Source organism: Heterodontus francisci, chromosome 40 (genome assembly GCF_036365525.1).
Source record: "Heterodontus francisci isolate sHetFra1 chromosome 40, sHetFra1.hap1, whole genome shotgun sequence".
Taxonomy (NCBI): domain Eukaryota; kingdom Metazoa; phylum Chordata; class Chondrichthyes; order Heterodontiformes; family Heterodontidae; genus Heterodontus; species Heterodontus francisci.
Window position 1 is genome coordinate 28,192,990 of NC_090410.1, and position 9,788 is coordinate 28,202,777.

Here is a 9,788-nt window from a genome sequence, read left to right on the forward strand (position 1 = left end):
GAGTCTTGGCAGGCCGCTCCAACAAATATTTTACGGTCCTCCCCACCACCATCCACGGTGTTGAGGGGCTGGTAAAATCCAGCCCCATGTCTCTCTTTTCTGCCATTCAATGTTACTTTTCTTTGTAATATGGGCATTAATAACAAATAGACAGGTTATATTGTTACAGTAAGTTGTTATATTGGACTTGAAAACAATACACAGGATAATATTTTGCCATTTAATTGGATAATTAGGCCTGACAAACAATGCACAGGGCAATAAAATAATTTTTTTTTTACATTTTCATAGCAAATATTATGCAAGCAAATAAAGTTATAAGTGATTGTTAAATTGGACCTGAAAGCCATTACTTGCAGTTAATTGTTATATTTTGCTTAATAACTAAAACACATGTTACATAGTTGTAGTGAATTGTTCATTTGGGTTGAATAACCAATATGGAGGGCAGTAAATTTACAGTAAATTGTTAAAATTGATGTGATAATGAGTATACAACACTTCAAATTAAATTTAATTGTTAAATTGGGTTTGTAAGCAATACACAGGAATATATTTTCAAATGTTAGCATTGGACAAGATAACTGGTATGCAGCATAAACTATTCCATCTCATTGTTATACTGAGCTTGATTACTACACAGTGTATAAATTACAGTTAATTGCTACATTATGCTTGATAAAACATACATGGGAATAAATTTACGGTTAATTATTAAATTGGACACGATAACTAATATACATGCATAAAGTTACAGTTGAATGTTAAATTTGTTTTGATAGCCATTCCTGAGGGTATAAAATTACAGTTAATTGTTAAATTAGAAATGAAAAATAACGACTTGCATTTATATAGCACTTTTCATGTCTACCAGATGTCTCAAAGCACATTATGGCCAATAAAGTTTTTGAAGTGTCGTCACTGTTGTAATTTCGGAAACATGGCAGCCTATTTGCACACAGCAAACTCCCCAAAACAGCAATGTGATAATGACCAGATAATCTGTTTTTTCTGATGTCGATTGAGGGAAAAAATATTGGTCAGGACACTTGGGATATCTCCCTTGCTCCTCTTCAAAATAGTGGCATGGGACCGAACACACATGTATAAAGTTACAGTAGGAAATAAAATTGGACATGATAACTGATTTACAGGGAAATAACGTTAGATTCTGTCGTTCTGATGAAAGGTCACAAACCTAAAATGTTAACTCTGTTTCTCTCTTCAGAGGTGCTGCCAGGCCTACTGAGTATTTCCAGCATATTCTGTTTTTATTTCCGATTTCCAGTATCTGCAGTATTTTGTTTATTGAATAAACTGAGAGTTAATTGTTCAATTGGACCGAATAACCAATACACAAAGCAATAAATTTACAGATAATTATTCTGTTGGGGTTGATAACTAATGCACTGGGTATGATAGCAGGCTACAACATTACAGTTAATTGCTAATTTGGACATGATACCTAATAAAGATAAATTTGATTATTAAATTGGGCTTGGAAACTATTACTGAGAGAAATAAAATTGTTAAATTGGGCATAGTCATCAATACATATGGGGAATAAAGTTAGTTAATTGTTTAATTGGACCTGATAACCAATAACCAGGTGTTATGATCAGGTGTGGACGGGGCACCAGTGGCTGCCCCTCTTTTCCTTCCTCTTATTTGACCACAAAATACTTTATTACTTTTTAAACAGTGGATGTTAACACTTCAGTGAGTGTTTTCTCTTTTTCCCTCGTAATCAAAAAAAAAACAATCGGACAAGTTTGCTTGAGTTTAAACAAGTAAAAGGTGAGTTTATTACATTTAACAATCTAAACCCAGTCCAAATAAAATCATAAAATAATGCTACACATTCATGTAGGCATTCACATGAGAATCACACACACACAAATAGAATACAGAGTAATGAAGAGTAGATTTGTGGTTGGGCTCGAGTCCAGAACAAATAAAAATAAATACACAGTCTGTGGGGTTGGGTGATTCCATTGTTTTCTGGCTGAGGTTGTGTTCTTGGAGTCTTTGGCTGGTAGAAGTGCACTTTGTGGCTGACCCACCTGGCTCAGGGTTTTCTTGGAGACAGAATTGTAGGTTGATTTCTTCTCGGTGTCTTTGTCTTGGATCTAGCAACTTGCAGCTGGGCTTCACACACCCCATCAGGCCTTCTGGAGAGGGAGAGAGAGACACACACAGCCCTTCTGGTTTCTGCACAGTTTGAGTCACTGGCTTGTCTGCTTTGTCCAAAGGGAAACTCCCAGCTTTCACAAAGATGAATAGACAGGGACATGACTGCTTCAGCGTATTCTCTGATACTTTCCAATGAGATTCAAGTTTAAGAATTTTAGTCTCTCAAGACTCAGGATGCCAATATTCACACTTGGAGGAGTTTGCCCTTTCAATGTTAATGTCCCAGAATGGGTTTGAATGTCTTGCTAATGACAGCAATTTCAAATAATTCACTCAATAGGGCCAGCCATTGTTTTGGGTACAGGCTCATCAGACATGTGTCTCCTCTTTTTTGCCTTGAAATGTGCAAGGTTTTCAAATGCAACTTGCAGTGGCCATTTTGGCTGCCTGTTTTGAAAAAGTTAACTTTAGGATCCCAATTCTTTTTTTTTCATTAAACTTTTAATGTATGTCCCCAATCAATGAATTAAAAAAATTCTCATTTGGCATAGCAAGTTTTCTTCATACAGGGAATAAAGCGACATGTAATTATTACATTGGATCTGAAAACCAATGCACAGGGGAATAAAGTTACAGATAATTGTGAACTAGAATATAACAAAACATTGGCTAATGAAATTAGTTAATCATTAATTTGATCTTGTTATTGAATGCCTGTCATACAATTATATAGTGAAATTATTTTTACAGTTACATTCGCAATAACTAACACATAGTGCGATAAAGCTACAGTTAATTGTTATATTTGGCTTACATAAGAACATAAGAAATAGGAGCAGGAGTGGGCTATTTGGTCCCTCAAGCCTGCCCACCCATTCAATAGTATCATGGCTGATCTGCCCTAGACCTCACTCCTCTTTCGTGTCAGCTCTCCCTGGCCCTCAACTCCCCGATATTTCAAAAATCTATCTACCTCCTCTTTAAATACTTTCAGTGATCTAGCCTCCACAGCTCTTTAGGGGAGAGAATTCCAAACATTCACTAACCTCTGAGAGGTTAACCTTCACATCTCAGTTTTAAATGAGTGTCCCCTTATTCTATAACTAAGTCCCCTAGTTCAAGAATCACCCACTAGTGGAAACATCTCAGCATCTACCCTGTCAAGCCCCCTCAGAATCTTGTATGTTTCAATAAGATCACCCTTCATTCGTCTAAACTCTAATGAATAAAGGCCTAACTTGTTTAAGTCATAATATGACCATAATATGATAGAATTCTTCATCAAGATGGAGAGTGACATAGTTGATTCTGAGACTAGGGTCCTGAATCTTAGTAAAGGGAACTACGAAAGTATGAGGCGCAAGTTTTCTATGACAGATTGTGAAATGTTACTTAAAGGGATGACGTTGGATAGGCAATGGCAGACATTTAAAGAGCACATGGATGAACTGCAATAATTGTTTATCCCCGTCTGGTGCAAAAGTAAAACGGAAAAGGTAGCCAAACTATGGCTTACAAGGGAAATTACAGATAGCATTTGATCCAAGGAAGAGGCATATACATTTTTCCGAATGGTAGGCAGTGACTAGTGGGGTACCACAGGGATCAGTGCTGAGACTCCAGCTATTCACAATATACATTAATGATTTAGATGAGGGAACTAAATGTAATATCTCCAAATTTGCAGATGACACAAAACTGGGTGGGAGAGTGAGTTGTGAGGAGGATGCAGAGAGGCTTCAGAGTGATTTAGACAAGTTGAGTGAGTGGGCTAATGCATGGCAGATGCAGTATAATGTGGATAAATGTGAGGTTATCCACTTTGGTAGCAAAAACTGGAAGGCAGATTATTATCTGAACGGCTATAAACTGAGAGAGGGGAATATGCTGCGAGACCTGGGTTTTCTCATACACCAGTTGCTGAAGGTAAGCATGCAGGTGCAACAGGTGGTAAAAAAGGCAAATGGCATGTTGGCCTTCATAGCGAGAGGATTCGAGTACAGGAGCAGGGATGTCCTGCTGCAATTATACAGGGCCTTGTGAGGCCACACCTGGAATACTGTGTACAGTTTTTGTCTCCTTATCTGAGGAAGGTTGTTCTTGCTATCGAGGGAGTGCAGCGAAGGTTTACCAGACTGATTCCTGGGATGGTGGGACTGACGTATGAGGAGAGATTGAGTCGGTTAGGATTATATTCGCTGGAGTTCAAAAGAGTGAGGAGGGATCTCATATAAACCGATAAAATTCTAACAGGACTTGACAGGGTAGATGCAGGAAGGATGTTCCTGATGGTGGGGAGTGCAGAACCAGGGGTCACAGTCAAAGGATATGGGGCAAACCTTTCAGTACTGAGATAAGGAGAAATTTCTTCACTCAGAGAGTAGTGAGCCTGTGGAATTCGCTACCACAGAAAGCAGTTGAGGTGAAAACATTGAATATTTTCAAGAAGGAGTTAGATATAGCTCTTGGGTCTAAAGGGATCAAAGGGTATGGGGGAAAGCAGGAACTGTTAACTGAGCTGGATGATCAGCCATGATCATAATGAATGGCAGAGCAGGCTCAAAGGGTCAAATGGCCTACTCCTGCTTCTGTTTTCTATGTTTCTATGTAACCCCTTTATCCCAGGTATCAACCGAGTGAATCTCTTTTGAACTGCCTCAAATGTCAGTATATCCTTTCTTAAATACGTAGACCAAAACTGTACACAGTACTCCAGGTGAGGCTTCACCAACACCCTTTACAGTTGTACCAAGACTTCCTTATTTTTAAACTCCAACCCCCGAGCAATAAAGGCCAAAATTCCATTTGTCTTCTTAATTACTTGCTGCACCTGCAGACTATTTTTTTGTGTTTCATGCACAAGAACATCCAGATCCCTCTGTGCTGCACTTTTTCGGAGTCTCTCTCCATTTAAATAATAGTCTGCCATTTGATTCTTCCTACCAAAGTGCATGACCTCACACTTTCTTACATTAAACTCCATCGGCCAAGTTTTTGCCCACTCACTCATCCTATCTCTCCCCTTGCAGATTCCTTATGTCCTCATCACAACATACCCTCCCACTTATTTTTGTATCATCAGCAAATTTGGATATATTACACTCTGCCCCTTCCTCCATGTCATTAATATAGATAGTAAATAATTGAGGCCTTAAGGGCTAATCCTTGTGGCACTCCACTAGTTACGTCTTTCCAACCTGGAAAAAAAAACCATTAATCCCGACTCTCTGTCTTCTGTGAGTTAACCAATCCTCAATCCATGCTAATACATTGCCCCCCATACAGTGAGCTCCTATTTTGTACAATAATCTTTTTTGTGGCACCTTATCGAAAGCCTTCTGGAAATGTAAATACACTAACTATGTCTACCGGTTCCCCTTTATCAACTCAGTCTAGTAAATTTGACAAACATGATTTCCCTTTCACAAAACTATGTTGACTCTGTTTGATTGTGTTAAGCTTTTCTAAATGTCCTGCTATTTCTTCCTTCACGATGGACTCTAGCATTTTCCCAACGACCGATGTTAGGCTGACTGGCCTATAGTTTCCTGCTTTTTGTCTCCCTCTGTTCCTGAACAGGGGCATCACATTAACGGTTTTCCAATCTGCTGAGACCCTCCCGGAATCCAGTGAGTTCTGGAATATTTTGACTAATGCCTTCACTATCCACTTCCTTTAAAACCCTTGGGTGCATGCCATCAGGTCCTGGCGACTTATCTGCCTTTAGTCCCATTAGTTTGTCAAATACTTTGTCCTTTGGAATTGAGATTGTTACAAGATCTTTCCTCCCATTAGCTCCTTGCTTATCTGATATCTGTGGGATGTTTATAGTGTCCTCCACTGTGAAGACCGATGCAAAATATTAGTTTAAATTATCTGCCATTTCCCTGTTACCCCGTTATCAATTCTCCAGTCGCATCCTCCAAGGGTCCCACACTCACTTTGGCTACTCTTTTTCTTTTTATATACCCGTAGAAGCTCTTGCTGTTTGTTTTTATATTTCTTGCCAATTTACTTTCATAATCAATTTTCTCCCTCTTTATTAGCTTTTTAGTAATCTGCTGCTGGTTCCTAATAAAAGAACTCCAATCCTCTGGCTTACCACTAGTTTTCCCCACTTTGTATGCCATAGTTTATGATTGGATGCTCTCCTTGACTGCCTTTGTTAACCATGGGTGGTTCATCCTTCTCATCGAGCCCTTCTTTTTGACCTGGATAAATTTTTGCTGAGCGTTATGAAATATTTGCTTAAATGTCTGCCACTGCTCATCCACTGACCTTCCCTTTCGTCTATCTTCCCAGTCCATTTTAGCCAACTCTATCTTCATACCTTCATATTTGCCCTTGTTTACGTTGGGGACACTGGTTTGAGTCCCGAGTTGCTTGCCCTCAAACTGAATTTGAAAGTTGACCATGTTGTGATTCCTACCTCCTAAAGAATCCTTAACTATGATATCTCTGATTAATCCTACCTCAATACACATTACTAGATCTAAAATAGCCTGTTACCTGGTAGGTTCTGCAAGGTATTACTCTAAGTAACAATCCATGATGCACTGTACAAATTCATCTTCCATGTTACCTCTGCCAATCTGATTTGTTCAGTTAATATGCAGATTAAAATCACCCATGCCAATTGTAGTCCCCTTCTTACATGCCTCCATTATTTCCCATTTTATAATTTGTCCTACATTGAGGCAACTCTTCGGGGGCCTATAGACTACTCCCACCTGTGACTTCTTCCCCTTGCTATTCCTTATTTCCACCCAAACTGATTCCACATCACAATCTATTGCACCTATATCACTGCTCACCACCACACTAATACCTTCCTTTATTAACAAAACTACCCCACCTCCTTTTCCCTTTTGTCTATTTTTCCAGAACCCTTGAATATTGAGTTTCCAGTCTTGGTCACCCTGCAACCACGTCTCTGTAATAGCTATCAAGTCATACTCATTCATTTCTATTTGTGCTGTCAGCTCATCTGTCTTGTTACAAATGCTGCATGCATTCAGATAAAGAGCATGAGCTTTGACTTTATGCCATTATTACTCATTCTGGTTCTAATTTCTGTTGCACTCTTCTGTTTATATTTTCTGCCCCTTCCTGTCGCACTTTGATTACCATTCGCCTCTTCACTACCCTGCACCTCTGCTCTTGTTTCTTTTTAATTTTTTAGAACTTCCCTTCAATTGAACCCTCCCCCCATGAATTAGTTTCAAGTCTGACCTACCACCCTAGTTATACGATTTTCCAGGACACTGGTCCCAGCATGGTTCAAATGAAGCTCATTCCAACGGAACAGCTTTCTCCTACTCCAGTACTAGTGCCAGTGCTCCATTAATCAGAACCCATTTCTTCCACACCAATCTTTGAGCCACGTGTTTACCTCTCTAATCTTATTTACCCAATGTCAATTTGCACATGGCTCGGGTCGTAATCTAGAAATTATTACCTTTGTGGTTCTGCTTTTTAATTTAGCCCCGAGCTGCTCATAGTCCCTCAGCAGAACCTCTTTCCTAGTCCTACCAATGTCGTTGGTACCTATGTGGATCTCAACAACTGGATCCTTCCCCTTCCATTCCAAGTTCCTCTCTAGCCCAGAAGAGATGCCCTTAACCTTAGCACCATCACAGCCTTCGGGACTCTCTATCTTTGCTGCAGAGAACAGTATCTATTCCCCTAACTGTTCTATCCTCTATTACTACTACATTTTGCTTTTCTCCTCTCCACTTGAATGGCACTCTGAACCACAATGCTGTGGTCAGTTCGCTCATCCTCCCTGCAGTCTGTGCCCTCGTCCACACCAGGAGCAAGAACCTCGTACCTATTGGATAAGGGCACTGTCTGAGGCTCCTGCCGAGCTGAATTCGGGATCCCTAAAGCTCCCTCACTTGCAGTCATACCCTCCTGTCCCTGACCACAGTCCAAATTTGATGTAATTAATCTAAGGGGTGTGACTGTCTCCTGAAACACAGTGTCCAAGTAACTGCCCTTGATAACCAATAAACATTGTAATAATGTCACAGTTGGGTGTTAAACTGAAATTGATATCTGATACAAAGGGCTATAAAGTTACTTTTCATTGTTAAATTAGACATGGTAACTGAAGCAGATTTTAAAAATTAAAGATGACTGTTAAATTGGACTTGATAAAGAACTCACAGGTTTAGAAAGTTATTTTTGGCTGTTAAATTGGATTTAAAAACTATTACTGTGTGAGTAAAGTTCCAGTGAATTGGAAGGGTGGTGAATATTTGGAATACTCTGCCCCAGAAGGCTGTGGAAGTTCAGTCATTGAGTATGTTCAATACTGAGATTGATGGATTTCTACATATTAAAACATCAAGGGATGAGGGAATATTGCAGGAAAATGGTGTTGAAGCCTATTTATTATGTTCTTATTTTGGACTTGATAACTAATACACATTGTCTAATGTTACAATGAATTATCAAATTGGACATGATAACCAATAAACTGGGGAATAAAGTTATAGTTATTTGTTATTTAGCCATGGCAAGTTAAACGCATGCAAATCAAGTTACAATTAAAAATTCAATTGGGCTTTGTAACCAATACACAGGGGAATAAAGTTGTTGTTCATAGTCCAAATGATTATAATGAATACACTGGGTGATAAAATTAGTTAATTGTTAAATTGTTCTTGATAATGAGTGCATAGGTTACAAAGCTAGTTCGTTGTAAATAGTATATGCTAATGCAGACACAGGGGAATAAAGTTACAGTTAATTTTTACATTGGTCTTGATCACCAATACACAGAGAATAAAGTTATAGTTAATTGATAAATTGGGCAGGATAACAAATACACAGGGGGATAAAATTGATTCTAAATTGGACTTGATAACCATTAAACAAGGTAGTAGAGTTACAGTTACTTGTTCAATTGTTCATGATGGCCAATACATGGGATATTTAAGTTACAATTAATGGTTAAATGGGAGCAGATAATGAATACACATGGGCATCGACGTACAGTAAATTATGTTGACCTTAAATTAATACAAGGGTTGTAATGTTACAGTTAATTGTTATTTTAGGGTTCACAAGTTGGGAAGGACAATCATTATATAAGTAAATAATCCCCTCCATTTATACAATCCTCCCTATCTCTTTAACATTCTCCAGCCCTACACCCCTCCCTATCTCTGTAACCTCCTCCAGATCTAAAATCCTCCCTATCTCTGTAACCTCCTCCAGCCCCTACTAGTCTCTTAGATTTCTCTGCTCTAACATTTCGAACCTCTTGAGCATCCCCTTTTTCATCATTCCACCAGTGGCAGCCGTGCCTTCCGCTACTCGGGCCCCAAACTCTGGAATTCCCTCCCTCCCTATCTGTCTCTCTACCCCTCTCCTCCATAAAACCTACCTCCTTGATCCAGCTTTTGGTCACCTGTCATAATATCTCCTTCTGTGGCTTGTTGTCAAAGTTTGACTTATTTACATTCCTGCGTCATGCCTTTGGACATTTTTCACCCTGTCAAAGGTGCTGTATAAATGCAAGTTGTTGTCGTTATTGTTCAACCTCAGGAGCTATCAATCTGTAAAATATCTGTAATCACTGAAATATCTCTTCATGTTAAATGCATTGAGTGTTTATAACGCTGATGAGAGAGGACACTCTCTAATTA